The sequence below is a fragment of the Peromyscus maniculatus genome, chromosome 16, assembly GCF_049852395.1.
Source record: "Peromyscus maniculatus bairdii isolate BWxNUB_F1_BW_parent chromosome 16, HU_Pman_BW_mat_3.1, whole genome shotgun sequence".
Classification (NCBI taxonomy): Eukaryota; Metazoa; Chordata; class Mammalia; order Rodentia; family Cricetidae; genus Peromyscus; species Peromyscus maniculatus.
In genome coordinates this window covers 4,722,110-4,738,910 of record NC_134867.1, presented here as the reverse complement: position 1 = coordinate 4,738,910, position 16,801 = coordinate 4,722,110, and the positions used below count along the sequence as shown (strand labels likewise).

Below are 16,801 nucleotides of genomic sequence, written 5' to 3'. Positions count from 1 at the left end.
TTTATACAACATGTACCTAGCAATTCATCACATTTCTGGGTAAACTACAATATAACAAATACACTGAATAGGTCTCAGTTTAAAAATTCAAACTAGTAAATTGTAGAAAATAGTAGAATTTAGAAAAGCAAATGAGCTTAATAATGAGTCTTCTGATTGCTGGGTACATAATTTTCCTTTGGGTGTCATTTCCTTTTGATATTACTTAACATCAAATTAAGAAATGACAACTATTGGACACAGACTGACATAGTCAAGTAACAACAATTTTTTTTTTTTTTGTATTTTATCAATTTGGTGAGTCTATCACAGACATCAAATCGACTCCTTAGGTTATAAATCTATAGTTGAAGAGATGGTGATAATTTATTGTAGATAAGGAAACTACAAATAAAAATACCAGTATTTCCACTGAGACATAATACAGTCACCACAGATGCCCCCTGAGTCTACACAAAGACAAGTAGAAATCTGTCATTGCAGATTTCTGACTAACTAGAAAACCTTGGATCATTCAACTGAATAGATTTACGAGCAACTGCAAATTCTCAATAGAGCTTTACTAGAATTTCATTTTAAAGGAAAAAAATGAGTTTTGTTTAGAGGCCCAAATAGAGCATAAAGACTAACACACTTTCTCACCTGCTGTTCAATGCCCCTGCAAAAGCTCCAGCTTTATGTAACACCTACACAGACCTGACAAGAAAACACTGACAGTGTGGACACAAGAAATAGAAACTTTACATTTTTATTTTCAAGAAAAAGCATAAATTTGTGGGGTTAAAAGCAGAAAATGAAAAGAATATTTAAGATTATGGTGAAATTTTTATGAGGTCATGAAATCAATAGTGAGACTGCTTACATTTGTTCCCTAAATCACTATTAGAATGAGGAGAGCAGGAACACAGTTGTTCTCTTTCTATCTTGAAAGATTTTGTTTCTAATATTTTTGTTTGCCACCTAAACCTGAATAAAATGAAAACTACAGTTCATCTGCAGATGGAAGGAAGTTTGTATAAAGAAATAAAACTGGCATCACTCTTGATTAGTGAATCTGACTGAAAACACGAAAACGGGATTTCATAGTGTACTGTACTGAGTTTTCATAAAGTGTAGATTTGGTGTCTGAAAACAGACTGAGTAATTTTGTTAAAGAATAAAGAGGAAGTATAGAGCTGGCTCAGTAGTTTAGAAAACTTTGCTCTTCCAGAGGACCAGGGTTTGATTCCAGCACTTGTGTAGTGGCCCATAAAGAGTTTAATGCCCTCTTCTGACCTCTGTCAGACCTCGTCTAACCTTTATCTGGTAATATATATAGAAGTACTTTTCACTTAAAATTCCTGAAATATTTTTAATGCCAGATTTTCTTTCTCTGAGCACTTTCTAAAGTTTCTATTAAACTAATAATTTCCTATTGTCATCTAATATCTTTCACTGTTGACTACTTGTTTTTAACATGTGTTATGTATACTTTTTATGTAGCTGTTCTTCATTCTTCCTGTCAAATAACACATTAACATTTCTATTATTTTTAAAAGTAATTTCAATTATTTAATTTACTTCTTTGTGTATGGGTGTTTCTCCTACATGTATACTATGCACATACATCCAGTGTCTATGGTGTCAGGAGAGGACAAATTCCCGGGGACAGGAGTTACAAGGGTAGTTGTAAGTCACCATGTGGTTGCTGGGAATCAAATCCAGGTCCTCTGGAAGAACAGCCAGTGCTCTTAAACACTGAACCATACTTCTGTTATGCTAATAAAAAACAAATAAGTTGGGCAAAAGGGTCATTTTAATTATTTTAATTCTTATAATAAATGTAAAATCCCAATTTTAAAAGTTATGAATATCTTCTGTTCACAGCTAGGTACAAATTAGAGGAAGTAAAACATTTAACAATGTTTCTTTGGGATCTCCTTATTTTTTTCTCTTGTTTGATCATACTGTCTAAGGTATCACCCTTCAGTATCCCTATTTTAGATATAAAATGCTTTATGCAGAAAAATATATGAGGAGTTACGGATAGAAGCCATCAGTGCCTTTGTAGACTCATGTATGTGTCTTTGTTTTTAGTTTATGTGTGTGTGTACATATGTGTGTTTGAAAAATTGCTCAGCTTTTCTAGGACACTATCCATCAACACAAGATACAAGGAAGAGGACATTTTAGAATTTCAAGGACAGCTCTTCTCTGGCTTGTGGTCATCTACTACTTGTCTTTTCATTTAATCTCCCCTGTATTATCTTTCCCAGAAATTTCATATGAATCAAATCAAATTTGTAAAATTATAACCTATGAATTTCATCAACTTGTACTTACTTCCATACAAACATTAATTAAGGAATCATTAATTCTGAACATCTTTTAAGTATTCTATTACTTCTATTATTGTTAATGACGGACATGGTATTGTTGGTTTAGAAACAAGAATCTGACGTGAGTTTTACTGAAGTCTGGCATTTAAAGGAGACTTACAGATTACTGGAAAAGTAATTTATTCAACCTCATAGGGATTGGAGAGATGGTTCAGAGGTTAAGAGCACTGGCTGTTCTTCCAGAGGTCCTGAGTTCAATTCCCATCAACCACATGATGGTTTATAACCATCTGTAATGAAACCTGGTGCCCTCTTCTGGCCTGCAGGGATTTATGCAGGCAGAACACTGTATGCATAATAAATAAATAAATAAATATTTTTTTAAAAACCCAAATAAACAAACTCTTAGGCTGAATATGAAGCTGCTTCTATTGCTGTTAATAATGATCACTCTTGAACAATTGATTATTTTAAGTAACATATATAAATTCAAAAGAGACATTGTTGGTCTGATATAAAGATCACTACTTCTATCTTGTTAGTTAATGTGAAGCTGCTTAATCTCTCCCACTTTCAGTTTACGTAATGAAATATATTTTTCCAGACTGTCTCAGTTAGGGTTTCTATTTCTGTGAAAAAACACCATGGCCATGGCAACTCTTATAAAAACAAAGCATTTAATTAGGTGGTTTACAGTTCAGAGATTTAGTCCTTTATTGTCATCAAAGGTCATGGAGGTGTGCACGGAGACACGGTGTCGAAGAAGGATCTGAGAATTTACATCTTGCAGGCAACAGAAAGTGAACTTATGGTGATATTTTATTTGTACTAAAATGTGATTTGTAAAGTTGCCTTAGGGTCCTAATAGCAATAGCAAGCCTTAGCAGAAGCTGGATGGTGGTGGTGCATGCCTTTATTCCCAGCTCTTGGGAGGCAGAGCTAAGCGGATCTCTGTGTGTTCAAGGATACAGCCAGGATAGAGATACACACCTTTAATCTCAATACCAACCATAGAAGACCTGGAGGTCTGTACAGACAGGCAGTGACTAGAAAGTCATGTGGTTGGATTTATAACCAATGAGAAGGCAGAACAGAAACACTATAAAAAGACAGACACACAGGAAGTAGCCCTCTTTTGGAGAGGTAGGACTACATCGACATTGAAGGGTAAGGTTTTTAGCTCTTAGCTATTGCTCTGACCTCTTAGCTTTCATCTCTGTATTGGCTCTGTTTCTTATTTAATAAGACGGTTACATCTACATGAACTGTGTCACTTAGTTGGCTTAACCATATATGAGACTTCAAAGAACACCTCCACAATGACGCACTTCCTCCAACAAGACCAGACCTAGTCCAACAAGGCCACAACTCCTAATAGTGCCACTCCCTTTGGGTCATTTTCTTTCAAACTTCCACACAGATTCACAGAGTTATTCTGAAGATGCAATGGGACACCATGTATATGGGACACATTATATAATAGTAGGGATTTGCCTTAAATTTTTAAAATGAGGCAAGTGTTGTGTAGATATAGTCTATTACTGTGAGCAAAGAGGAAATAAGAAAGGGAAAAAAGAAAGTTGAAAGTAAGTGGATTTTAGTGAACTGATTTAGAATGCACCCCAGCATACAAAGCACACTCTGGAGATTGGTAAATCATACATATTCCACTCAAATTATTACATGCTGAAATTCTACTTTGATCAGTTAAAGCCTCAAAGCAAGTGATTGCTGCATTCTACCTGCAAAAGACCTAAGTCTATTCTCTGGAAGGAAAGTGAGAATGTACTACACATAGTAGAACCAGGACACAATGAATCAAGAGGAAACATTCTGAAGACAGCCACCCTGATTATCCATCTCACCTCTTACCAATCCTAATAGTAGGATAATAGAAGATATTTCCAGGTGTGATATATTTTTAGCTTTTTGAAGAACCTCCATACTGACTTCCATAGTGGCTGTTTGCAATTTTATTACCCATGAAAAAATATTTTCCTTTCTCCATATCCATACCAGCATATGTCTTCATTCATTTTTGAGATCTTAGCTATCCTGACTGGGGAGAGACTATATCTCAAATTTCCTTTAATTTGTGTTTCTCTCATGGCTGAGGATATTGAAAATGTTTAGAAGTGTTTCTTAGTTGTTTGTATTTCATCATTTGATAATTCTCTATTTAGTCCAGTCACCATGTTGGTTTTCTTGGTGTTTAAGTTTTGAGTTGTTTTTATATTAGATATTAACATTTAATCTCAATACCAACCATAGAAGACCTGGAGGTCTATACAGACAGGCAGTGACTAGAAAGTCATGTGGTTGGATTTATAACCAATAAGAAGGCAGAACAGAAACACTATAAAAAGACAGACACACAGGAAGTAGCTCTCTTGTACAGCTGGTAAAGTTATCCCCTCATCCACCCTTACAACAGGGAGCATCTTCACTCAAGGGACAGAATTCTTTGCTGTACAAAGCCTTTTTATCTTCATGGGCATGTATTTATTAAGTGTTGATACAAACACCTGTGCTACTGGGGCACTGTTGGAAAAGCCCTTTCTTGTGCCCATGAATTCAAATATATTTTCTACCTTTTCCTCTATCAAATTATGTTGAGTCTACTATGCATTCAGAGTGGAGTTAATTCCAGGTGAAAATTAAGGATTAAGTTTCATTCTTCTGCATGTAGGTTATCCAGTTAAACAACACCATTTGTTGATGATACTGTCTTAACTCCACTGAGTATTGTTGGCCTCTTTATCTAAAATGAGGTGGCTAATGGTGTGTACATTTCTATGTGGGTCCTCAGTTCTAGTCTTCTTATCACTGAGCCTGTTTTTGTACCAGTTCCATGATACGCTCATTGCTATAGCTGCAACATAACTTGAGTTCTGGGAGAGTGATGCCTTTCATTTTCTGCAAAGCAGAACATTTCCAGATTTATGGTGATAATGATAATAACCTACAAAAATATGGTTCATAATTTAATAGATAGCTGTTAATTATTTACACATGCTAAATCAGTTTACTTTTGTAAGAACTCTATTAGATAGGTATTTTGGTCCCTATTTTAAAAATTTTAAAAAAAGAACACAGAGATATTAATAATTTTTTAAAACACACATTTACAAAAACAGAAATAAAAGTTGGACTTGTTTTATCTACAGGTTTAGTTTCTCAGTAATTATACTATACTAACTCCATCTAAAGACACATGTATAATTTCTACTTCCATTATATACCCTACAGTGAAACTTGCAGCATTATGGCAGTGAGATGGCTCCTTCAACTGGAAATAATGCTTTCTACAATCTGTTAAGTAATGTTAAATATTTTTAGTCATGGATGAGTAAATATTTGAGGATAGACATATGCATGAAGCTGAAGACCAATGAAATGACATAAACTTTGTAAAGGAGGGTAGAGATATATTAAAAAAGACATTAAGAAAAATATTTAAAAATTGTTATCCAAATTTAAAGTCTCAAGAGAAATGTTAAAGGCAGACAAGAAGTTTGCCTTTAAAATGGATTAAAATTAAAGGCCTATAAAAAGAAAAGCCTATTGTGAAGGAAAACAAATGAATATCTAAAGGATGAGTCAATAATACACATTGAGAATAAGAATGTTCCAGGCTGTGTAACCTTCAGCAAGTAAGAGTACTCCTGTGGCCTAAACTAGATGTGCGGGGTAACCAAAGAACAGCAAAAGTCAGACATTGTGCTGGCACTACTAATGCGTGAGGTTACCACATGCTATCAAAAGTCAGACATTGTGCCGGCATGAATTAATGTGTGGGGTCACCAACAAGCATCAAAATCAGACATGAGGCTAGAGAATGATGGCAAAATGCGTAGGGTGGTTAAAGCGTCCTGGTTTTCTGTTTTCAGCCACAGGTCCCAGAGCCCAACCTCATCCTAGCCACTACACAATCAAGAGGGCCTTCACCATGGTGTTCCCCTTTCCTTTTCTTAAATTATTTATTTTAGAAGATGTACAAATACAAATGTATAAGACATACAATATTCCTTAATCTCTTTGAGATGCAAATCTCCAAATCTTCTAAGCAGTTTCGAAAAGGAGTGCCTATTTCTAGAGCTCAGGCATGTAACCTTACTGAAGTGCAAACAACTATGGAATGTCTCTATCCTATCTTCCATTCCTTGTGGTTTCGAAAGAGCCTTCCTTTAGCTGGTGGTTTTATTTAAGTAGGAAAACTTCCTCAATCAAGAAGGTAGGAGAAAGTCTATTATTTTTTAATAAGAGCAGTAACTAAGAAAATACTGTTACTATTCCTCAATTTCATTAGCTATTATAAATGGTCTCACCCCTCAAAACCCATTCTGGTCTTAAAATTCAATCTATATTTCAACAGACTTGGGTGCTCTTTCCTTACTGGAATAATCTTTTAATGAGCCCTCCTCAGCATTGAAGTTGAACTTTCCTAAATGCAATTTTAACGGCCACAGATTCAAGACATTCTTTTCTTTAAAATGTATTTATTGCTCTACTTTGATTATCTAGGTATAAGACCTAACCACTGGCCAAGATCTGTAGTTAACTGGCCATCACAAGTAGTTAACATGGAGGAACATAATAAGCATTTCTGGTAATGAAGGAGCAGTAAAAAGAAAATAGACAAGAAGCTGGTTGGAGAGGGACAATAAAATTAAATAAGAATTTTGAAGCACTCGCTAAGGCTGCAGTGTGGAAAGGAATTATGAATGTGGTTGTGATGTACCCTTAAAGACCAGGTACCATCAGTAGGGAAGCATTTTTGCATAGAAAGCAGCGTTGAAGATGGAAAGATACATACAATGATACACAATCACATAAGCCAAAAAGTAAGGAGCTGAGAATGAATGAGCATGGTTGCTGATTTAAATATGACCTTTACTAAGGGAGAAAACATAAAAAAGGGGTAAAATTTGGGAACAAAAAATCAAAAGTGGTAAGTTGGAAATACCTTTTGGCATACAAAAGATTTGTTGTGTCAATTTGGATATACCAATCTGAAGTTCAATGCAAGAGTGTGAACTAAAAGTGTAATTTTAGTTATCTCTGATAAACATGACAAAGTAGTAGATACATGAGAGATATTTTAAAAAGAATAAAAAAGAACTATGGTCAAGAGTTCTAGAATTTTTAATTTTAGTGGCTTGCATAGACAGCCAAGGTTCTTTTTAAATTAGATACAAGGAATGGCCAAACATGAAGGAAGGATATTTGAGAACTTCAATATTTCAGAAATTGAAGCAAGGGTACATTCTAAAAGTTACATTCTGTGAGGTAGTGAATATTTGTGCTGATTTCACTAGAAACTTAAAAACACTGAAAAACTTCCTTTGAGTTGACACTAGAGGTGTTCTTGATTAACTGAGAACAATGAGGCTCTTAGAAGTCACCCTGAAGTGGATTAGGAAGGATTCAAGAAGAGTGTACCAATGGCAATGAGTGAAAAATAAATTAAAACCTGTTAGTGAAGAAGAAGGGATCAAGGATGGTAGAGAGAAAAAATAGTTTGATTTAAGTAAGATTATCAAAGACTGACGAGATTTGAGCATGTTTAAATACCAGTGGGGTGATTTCAAAAGAAAGAAAAAGGTTTATTAAGTCAAAGGAAGAATAATCAATAACACAAAGCCTTTGCCTAACTTTGCATTTTCTCCACACCCACTTCTCTGGCAATCACTTTCCCACTTTTTGATTCTGAGAGCTCGCTCTTTTGATTCCGTGTATAAATTGATCCTGTATCATTTGTCCTTATGTCCTTGGCATTTGCCACTCAGTGTGGCATCTACAATTACTTATATTACATACTTGAACTTTTCTAAGTAGGTCTGAAACGTTCTTGCAATGAAAGAAGTGTGAAATGAAGCATATACTAGTTAGCGTGATTATGGTAATCATTTCTAATGTATATATATGAAACTATCATAATATATTATATAAATGTATGTAATTTTGTCAATTTTACTTCAAGAAAGCTAGAATAAATAATACAATTTTCAGAGCTTAATGAATAATGTTGATTTCAAGTTGAATGAAGGAAAACTTACAACATTCTACTGACTTAACCTCTGATTTCATAATATTTATTTGAAACTATAATTGACATGTAACACCTGTTATATTTGGAGGAAATGAGATGCATTGTAAATATTTACTTTTAATAAGGTAGAAAGTTGTTAAACATTCTTAAAGTAAGAAGAATTTGAAATCTTGAAGAGAAAGTCAATAGATGAAATTATGACATATTAAAAATTACAAATAAACTGTAAGGTCAGTGAGTGAGTAACTATAATGAAATTAACAAGCAAATATTTGTATGTGAAATGTCAGTGTAATGTGTACACGGGCCTTGATAAAAGACACATCAGCTTGAAGCATGGACTGAACATTTTAGGAGGAAACGTACAGGCGTACTGAATCATGGTTAATTTCTCACAACTGTGGTTAGTTTAATTCAATGAAGCATCATATGACTTGATTAAACTGTATGTGAAAAAGATGGGGAGTAAAGCAGGAAGGAAGAGAAGTAGAGGCTGTGGCCGAGCCAAACGTCCACTGCTTTTTACCACTTCTGACGACAGGGAAGCAGAAGGACAAGGAGGCGTGCAGTATGCCAAGAGAGATCCTGGAATGAAGTCTCACACTGGCCTGGACACGGATAACACTATGTTGTCAAAAAGAAAGGTTAAGGTGCTCACAATGGCTAACACCTTCAACCCCAGCACAAGGAGGCAGAGGCAGGTAAGAATGATCTTCATCAAGCATTCCAAGACAACCAGGGCTACATGTGGAGAAACATCCATAATTAAAAAACAAAGGCAGGCAGTAAGCTAAAAACACCATTAAAAATAATTGTCTGTAATGAGACAATTGAGGATACAGTAAATACTGCACAGGGAAACTGCACAGTCAAGCGTGGCCATCTAAAAGACTGAGTCAGTGAAGGAGGAGGACACAGTACACGATGCGCTGCACCTTTCCTTCGAGATAAGGAAATGGCGCTGCTGGTTAAGGAAAAAGTGACCACTGAAAACAGATAGAAATCCATGACATGATTTTTATAGAAGAATCTTAATAGCATAAGTAGATGATAACTTCTTTAAACAAAATGCAAACCATTCCTAAGAATTATCCTTACAGTAAAAGATTCATCGGACAGAGAAAACCAGAAGTTAATTTAAATCCTAACCCCAGGAATATTGAAAACACACACACACACACACACACACACACACACACACCATAGCAATACAAGGAAAATATTTCTAATTATTTTATTTTATTGTGTGGATGTTTTGTATAAGCATATATATGTACTGTATGCTTGCCTGGTACCACAGTTCTTGGCCAACATGTGAGTGCTAGGGAAGAATGGGGTCCCAGGGAACAACAGTCAGTTCTCCTAACTTCTGAGCCGTCTCTCCAGTTGTGTGGAAGAATTTTAAGCTTTATAAATAAAATAATCTTATCTCCCTCTGTGATTATTAGAACAGATTATAGTTTTATCTATCCCTTTCTCAGATCTGCACACACTAATGGCAGCTCTGTGCTACTTTAAATGGTTTTGGGGGGTCAATGCATGTAAGCTGATTCAACTTTTGCTAGATCAGCACAAACCAATAAAGGAGGTTCCGAAGGCACCTGTCCTGGAATGCCTGCTTATAAAAGCAGTTTTGTGGATCATGAAACATCAAGAAAAACAGAAAAGAAAGATTATTGACAATAGTAAACATTGAATGAACAAGACATACAACACTAGTTAACTAAAGTGGCCAAAATACATTTTGCTTACATGGAACATGCATGATAAATACTAAAATTTTTAAACACATAGCTAGTGATTTACAAAGTAATGATATACTAGTTTCTGTTAAAGATTGTTATATGAAAACTGGTTCCTCTGAAGTCTCAAAAGACTGAGGGATATAGATCAATTTTCTTGAATGTTTTAGCACAGAATATAAAAAAATTTATAAAATATTCACATAAACATGTTTTGAAATTTATTTCTATCTTTTCTGTAATAATCTGTAAAGCTAGATTACTCATATGATTGCATAGATTTTTTGTTACACTGAAGCAATATATTTAAAAATAACTTATTTAAGATTGACTTTCATTTTTTCTTACTTAATGTGTGTTGTGAGGCTTTTTGTTTAAGTTTATTCATTTCTTTTTTATTTGCCTGTATTTATGTAAGTGAACCACATGTTTGCAATGGTTGTGGAAGTCAGAAAACAGTGTTGGAAATACCCCAAAAATGGGGTTTTAAATTCTGTGAGGCAGCACATGAGCTCTAGTCCCATAATTTATATTTCCCTTTAGTTGATGTTTTCAGCTTTAAAAATATCTTTGACTTAAATACACATTTGAAATTGTCATGCTATTTATCTTGTTTACTATCAAATTATTACAAATTAAATTTTTAAATAAATAAATAAAATTTTTTTAAAAAGTTAGAAAATGTCTTTTGCTCGCTAGTTACAGCCTTACAATTCTCTCACACTGTTCAAAAATCCCCAGGTCAATATTTAATAATAAGATTTTGAATTAACTTTTAGAATGTGCTATGTCTTCATTAATTAAATTTAAATGCTATTACATGAAGTTAGTTTTCAATGCTATACACACAACACACGGGTAAAAAGAAAACCTGAACCTACTTTAATGTTTTATTACTTATAGTTTTAGAAAGGTTGACTTCCCTCAGAATGGCTAAGATCAATAAAACAAGCGACAGCTCATGCTGACAAGGATGTGGAAAAAGGGGAACATACTACCATTGCAGGTCAGACTGAAAATTGTACAGCCAATACAGAAATCAGTGTGGGAGTTCCTCGGGAAGATGGGAATTGATTTATCCCACAACCACATATTCCCAAAGGATATGTCATCCTACCAGAAAGACACCTGCTCAATCATGTTCATTTGCTGCTCTATTTGTAATAACCAGAAATCGCAAACAACCTAGATGTCCCTCAACAGAACAATGGGTGATGAAAATGTTGTGCCTGATCCCTCCTGTCCCCATCCCCACCCTCTCCAAGTCTACCCACAAATTCTATTCTATGAGAGAGAACTGGGGGAGAAGACTGGAATTGGAGGCCCTCAGGGAGTGGGGGGTTAGTGATGGGGAAACCGAGCACAATGAAAACTCCCTGGAATCTACAAGAGTGACCCTAGTAAAGACTCCTAGTAATAGGGATATGGACTCTGAGACAGCAGTCTTTTATAACCAGGCAAGGCTTTCAGCAGTGGGACTGAGACACCAATCCAGCAACAAAAACACTGATGTACAATCTGACGTGCCTGCAGGATGTGCTGGGGTAATGGTGGTGCATTACTTGTGGGAGTGTCCAACCAATGACTGGTGCAACTTGAGCCCCACCCCATGAGAGGATACTACACCTGACACTGCGTGAATTGCCAGGAACCAGAGGCTGGACAGCCAGAGACCAGGGATAGAACCAAATACAACTGGAAAAAAGTCAGTGAATCAGATGCAGAAATCCACAGCCAAGCAACAGGCTGAGCTCCAGGAGTCCAGTCGAAGAGAGAGAAGAGGGATTTTATGAGCAAGAGGCATCAAAATCATGATGGGGAAATGTACAGAAACAACCAAACCGAACTAGTGGGAACTCATGAACTGTGGACCAATAGCTGTGAGCCTCCATGGGACTGGACTAGGCCCTTCGCATAGGCAAGATAGTTATGTAGCTTGATCTGCTTAAGGGACTTCCTAGCAGTGCAATCAGGATCCATCGCTAGGGTATGAGATGGCTATTTGAATACCACTGCCTATGGTGGGACATCTAACACAGCCTTGGTCCATGGGTAGGGGCTTAGACCTGTCTCAACTGAGTGTATCAGGCTCTGCTAACTCCCCAAGGGAGGTCTTGCCTTGGAGGAGGTGGGAAGAGAGGGGGGACGGGATCTGTAGTTGCTATGTAAAATGAATAGAAAATTTCTTAATAAAAAAGAAAAGAATGAAATGATCACTAATGGTATTCTGCTATATTCATAGATCAGTGGCTAGTCCAGTTTTCATTCAGCAAATGATAGCGGCAGATACAAAGTCCTACAGCCAAGCACTAGCAGATACAGAGGAATCCCACAGAAGAGGAGGAGGGAGGGTTGTAGGAACCAGAGGGCTCAAGAATACCATGAGAACACAGCCCTCAGAATCAACTAATCATGGCTCATAGATCACAGAGACTGAAGGGACAGTCACAGACCTATATGGGTCAGAGCTGCATCCTCTGCATATTAGTTATGGTTCTATAGCTGGCTGTTCTTGAGAGACTCCTAACAGTGGGAGTGGGTGTGACTCTGACTCTTTTGCAGGCTCCTGGGACTCATTTCCTCTTACTAGGTTGCCTTGCCCAGCCTTGATATGAAGGTTTGGGCCTTGTCTTAATGTAACTTGCTATGCCATGTTAGGTTGATATGGTAATTATTTGCTTACATGTGGATTTTAAATGTATAAACAAAGCTACAATATGTAGAAACACAGAGGTTAGATGTAGAGTCGGTGATTGGGGTACACATGGATCTTGTTAGGAAAGAGAAATAGGAGAGTTATGGATGGATAAGGAGGGGACTGGAATAAGATAATTATGTCGAGAGTGAGGACAAAGGACGATCAGGGAGAGAATATGGGGAGAAACAGCTAAAATTAAGCCTAATACAATGGTTACTTCCTAAATATATACATATATCAAGGCAATCTAAATGAACTCACCAAACAATGGGGGAGACTGGGCCCAACTGTACATCTGTTATACCCAAATGAAGCTTCCAGTCCTGGGATCAAGGTTCATGTAATTGAGTGGCTGGCAAAAGGGGTCCCATGGAAATCCCCAAACAACCTAGGTTGTTGCCAATGATATAGGTTGCTCTGAAGCAAGGCCCCATTGCTGAATACAACACCAACAAAACTCATCGAACAAGGAGAAGTCCAGCTGGTGCCTACATAGGGCCTTTGTCTTAGCATCTTTGTTATAGGAAGGTGCTTGCAAGCTACCAAAAGAGAAGCATCAATCCAGCTACATATACTCTAATTTACAAGGTGCCCTGCCTGCAAGATATGCTAAGACAATGGTGGTACAAAGAGACAGAAAGGGAGTGGACCCATATTTTGGTGGTAAGTGACTGGAAGGATGGAAGGATGAGAAGCCTTAACCAGGATATAGTATATGAGAAAAAATTCAATGAAGGAAGAAAACACAAAATGAAATGGTGACCTTCATATCAGTCTTTAAAAACTTAATCAGGTGTTGAAATACCCACAGCATCTTGAAGCAAATTTTGAAAATCATTTTCTATGAAAACAAATAAATTTATTTTATTTAAGAAGCAAGAATTTACAAATAAGTATTTATCTTCTATATCATAAGCTTGGCAGAATTAGATAAATTTTGGTGTATAAGTAAATATTAAAAATTAATAAAATGAAAGAACTTCTGGTCATTTTCCATAAATAAGCAAATTTAGCAGTATCCAGCCCTTCAATATTCCATTTATAGAAATTTCATACAATATGTGGTCAAGATGGTAGACCTGGAACAGGGATGGAATGGGACAGCAGTGAAATAGATACCATGATAGAGGGATAGAGAGAAACCAGGTGCTAGGGAAGTTCCCAGGAATCCCCAGGGATGACCCCAGCTTGGACTACTAGAAATAGTGTAAGGGTACCTGAACTGAACTGGCTTGCCCCAAAGATCAGATTGGTGAATACCATAACTGTCATCACAGATCTTTGCTCCAGTGACTGATGGAAGCAGATACAGAGATCCACAGCCAGGCACCAGGCAGAGCTCCAGGAGTCCAGTCAGGGGGAGAGAAGGAGGATTCTATTAGCAAGGGGCATCAAGATCATGATGGGGAAACCTGCAGATATGACCGAACTAAACTAGTGGGAACTCATGAAAGTTGGATCAATGGCTGAGGAGCCTGCATGGGACTGGGCTGGGCCCTTTGCATGGTGAGAGAGTTATGTAGCTTGATCTGCTTAGAGGGCCCCTGTCAGTAGAATCAGAATCCATCCCTGGTGCATGAGTGGGTTTTTTTGGAGCCCACTACCTTTGATGGGACACCTCTTCCAGCCTTGAGGCAGCGGGAAGGGCTTTGACCTGCCTCTAATGGATGTGCCTCTTCATCAGAGGCCTTGCCTGCTTGTGGGGGGCAGTGGGTGTGGTTTAGGAGGGGGAGGCTGAGTGGGGCAAAAGGAGAGAAGAGGGGAATCTTTGATATGTAAAATGAATGGAAAATTTTCTTAATAAAAAAAGAAAAAATATTTCACGTGATAAATTTTCTTTCTAATGTGAAATATTTCTCTGTGAGTAGCACCTTTTATTTAATGCTGATCAGGTCACATGTAACAGTTTCAAATGTATGACTTGAGAAAAGCTCATAGCAAGGGGAAGGAGTGTTTGGCTGAGATTTGCATTTTAATTTTTTATTACAGTAAATAAATTACCAACCACACTGGAACATATGTGCTAGGTAGGAACAGCTGAGCCCTGTCTGGACTCATCTGACCTTGGTCACTAGGAAATTAGAGTTAATTCGGGGGAACAGGACGATGCCATATGTGGTTCGTATCAGAGGTGGATCTGACTCTAGTGTGGCAATCTGAACGGCCTTGGCTGTGAGCAAAACTGTCAGTCCTTGGAATAGCTGTACTACTCTTTTCCCAAAGCATCTGCAACCTCTTTAACAACATATTTGAAAGGAAGGGCAGTGAAGCAGAGAGAATTGCTCTGTGTTACACTGAGTTAATAAAGAGAGAAAAAGAAGAAAGCTGTATTTCTGGACATGTAAGGGAGGCAGCAGGTTCAAAACATCGGAAGATAGGATGCTATGTTTAGGTATTTGAAAACAGTTTATTAGATAGCTCATTTTATCCTTCACAGAGCTTTCCGGTCATTGAATTTTATTCTTAAATTCAGTGTCTAATTTTTCCTACGTAATTTCTCATCAAAAATATATCTTACTGCCTGGTAGAGGGGCAGCAACAAAGTTAGGAAATCTGATAACACTGTGTCTATTCAAGACCTTGCATAAAACACAATTACTCAGCCATGTCTAACAAAAAGCTTTCTTATCACTACTATAGAAACTTCATGAGGAATAAATGAGTATATTCATCCTAAGTGCTTTTTGACAAGTCATAAAGATTTCTAGATATGAGAGTATCTTCAAGCATGATTTATGTAATTAAAAATAAACATCTCATATGCTCAATGCATTCTTATGCTTCACCCCTTTCTTTAAAATAACCTTGCAGGAACATGAAAACATGCTACTACACCCAACCATTTTGTGAGCTGAATACATTGCTATACAAGACTAGTGAAAGCAGCTGGAGTTGCATTCTTGCTGTGGAGAGTGCATTTCTAGCTACTCTGGCCTGTAATGCCTGCTGTTCCAAGTGTGGAGCCTCAGAGGCACAACACTTTTGCCTGAAAGTTGAGTCCATTTCATTCAGTAGTTCTCTTACTTACTCATTCTTCATTTGTTCTATGTCCTAATAGATGCTTGGCACCCAGACAGGATGAGGGAGAATGCCAGGAACTGCATGTGAGAGATTAATTAAGAAACAAAGTGTGGGCCCTGTCCTGGCATGGCTTAAAAGATCTCACAATGCATAGCAAGTAAACAAAGAATCTTAGGAGGATCTTGTGGTGTTAGGACAAATGACAAATGGGATGTAACCCAGACAGATGAAGGGTGACGTGATAATGTCAGCAGAGAGAACTTCTATCCTCTATTATCAGAAACAACATGGCCCAAACTCTTACATTTCTGCAACCAAGGTGCTGCATTACACACAGATGGAAATTACAAGGAAGAAAAACACCTGTATATCTGAAAAGAGCTATGCGTTGACTGTCAACGCAATGCGTTGACTGTCATCTTGCCTAAGGTTTCTGAACTTTCCTAGCAGTTCATGCAAATCTCATCATGCTATGTCAGGGATGGCATTTAGTTACGCATTATGTCATAATTGTGCCTAGATTTTTCCTTCCTCTTGGTAATGTATTAGTAACTGTTTCATCACTGGTTCTCTGGATAAGGAAAAATTGTTCTGTTATTCATATTGGGTTTGTAGACTTAGAACAATATATGTGGTATTTGTGGACTTTATTCCAACTACCACAGATTTTGACCTATAAGACTAATGTCACTGATCTTATAAAGCTCTTGGAAAACAGTAGAAAGCAGCTCCAGAACATGCTACTGCTTCTTTGCCTAAGCCTTCTTAGCAGCTCCATGAACACTTCCAATAATCTTGGTAATAGACTTACAGCAGCAACACAGCTCACTTTCAAAATCATTGCACATGAACTCTTCTATTCCAACCTTACTTATTAAATATTTTTTACTGTTCATGTTTTGCAACATGCTCATTAACAATTATTAGACAATGTTTTTAATTTCTAATTTATTCATGTGTATGTCCATAA

General features: G+C 36.9%; 1 protein-coding gene across 3 annotated transcripts in view; it reads right to left on the bottom strand.

Annotated features, from left to right (window-relative positions):
• Positions 1–16,801, bottom strand: part of Grik2 (glutamate ionotropic receptor kainate type subunit 2) — a 609,237-nt gene that overhangs the window by 32,705 nt on the left and 559,731 nt on the right. The gene's annotated exons all lie outside the window — the stretch shown is intronic.